General features: G+C 43.6%; 1 non-coding gene across 1 annotated transcript; it reads left to right on the forward strand.

Moving 5' to 3' along the window:
• The first annotated feature begins 1262 nt into the window (after positions 1 to 1262).
• LOC119936761 lies at positions 1263 to 1399 on the forward strand. The gene has a single exon (XR_005453840.1). It is a non-coding gene; the product is annotated as a small nucleolar RNA SNORA7 (small nucleolar RNA).
• Positions 1400 to 1651: the final 252 nt, after the last annotated feature.

Genomic DNA, 1651 nt, shown 5'->3' on the forward strand with positions numbered 1-1651 from the left:
AGCCAGATATTTATCAGGATTCCTGCTGGACCTGGCCACCTTGAGGAATGTACTAAGTGGTGCTTAGTACAGTGCTCTGCACACAGTAAGCGCTCAATAAATATGATCGAATGAATGAATGAATGTTGTGGGCAAGGAATGTGTCTCTTACATTGTCGGGGGTAGTCCCACAACTGTTTATTATAGTGTCCTGCACAAGGTAAGCACTCAATAAATACTATTGATTTTTTTTTAAATGGTATTTAAGTGTTTACTATGTGCTGGGCACTGATGTGTATATAACTGTAATTCCATTTATTCTGATGGTATTGACACCTGTCTACTTGTTTTGTTTTGTTGCCTGTCCCCTTTCAAGACTGTGAGCCTGTTGTTGGGTAGGGACCGTCTCTATATGTTGCCAATTTGTACTTCCCAAGTACTTAGTACAGTGCTGTGCACACAGTAAGTGCTCAATAAATACAATTGATTGATTGAATGAATGAACGAATACTAAGTGATGGGATAAGATACAAGCTAATCATTCAGGTTAGACACAGTCCCTGTCCCACATGGGCTCACAGCTTTAATCCCCATTTTACAGATGGGATAACTGAGGCACAGAGAAGTTAAGTGACTTGCCCAAGATTACACAGTAAAAAAATGTCAGAGCAGAAGTAGAACTCAGGTCCTTTGACTCCCAGACCTGCCCTCCATCCACTAAGGTCTTGATGCTGAACCTTATCACTGATGCTCTAACTGCAGCAGGCAGAACCAGGATGAGAACCCAGACTTCCTGCTTCCCAGAGCAGTGCTCTTTTCACTAGGCCAACAATGGAACTACCAAAGACAACTGTAATAATAACAGAGACTGTAAGCTCCTGGTGGGCAGGGCAGTCTACCAACTCTGTAATATTGTACCCCCCTAAAGAACAATTCAAAATTGTCACCTAGACACAGGGCCCTATCCCAGAACCCAGCTGAATCTTGTCTCTGCCAAATCATTTTTCTACCATTTTGACCTCAACCCAATATATTTTAATAATAATAATAATAATAATGGCATTTGTTAAGTGCTTACTATTTGCCAAGCACTGTTCTAAGCACTGGGGGGGATACAAAGTGATCAGGTTGTCCCACATGGGGTTCACAGTCTTCATACCCATTTTACAGATGAGGGAACTGAGGCTCAGAGAAGTTAAGTGCCTTGCCCAAGGTCACACTGCAGACATGTGACAGAGCTGGGATTCAAACCCATGACCATTTTCTTTGTCTATGCTTTAGTTTCCCTCTCAGGGTCGCCCCTGGAGAGTTTCCAGTCCTCTACCAGTCTCGGCTACAGGAGGGAGAATCAAGCAGAGGCCTACCCATTCCATTCCTAGCTTGGGCAGTGGCTAGGAGTGGAAGGCAATCTGCTACAAGTCAAAACTCACCCAAGCTTGGCAGCAGCAGCATAGGAGAGAGTGGAGGCTGGAGACTTGAGTTTACTGCGCGGAAGACGGCGATGATAAACCACTTCCGTATTTTTACCAAGAAAACTCAGAATGATTGCAGATGGAAATGGGGCGTTCTGGGAGAGATGTGTCTATGGCATCACTATGCGTCAGACACAATCTGACAGCATAAGACAACAACAACAACAACATGTTTTAGTCTCCTTTTCTAATAATACAGT

This window comes from Tachyglossus aculeatus, chromosome 1 (genome assembly GCF_015852505.1).
Source record: "Tachyglossus aculeatus isolate mTacAcu1 chromosome 1, mTacAcu1.pri, whole genome shotgun sequence".
In the NCBI taxonomy this organism is placed as follows: domain Eukaryota; kingdom Metazoa; phylum Chordata; class Mammalia; order Monotremata; family Tachyglossidae; genus Tachyglossus; species Tachyglossus aculeatus.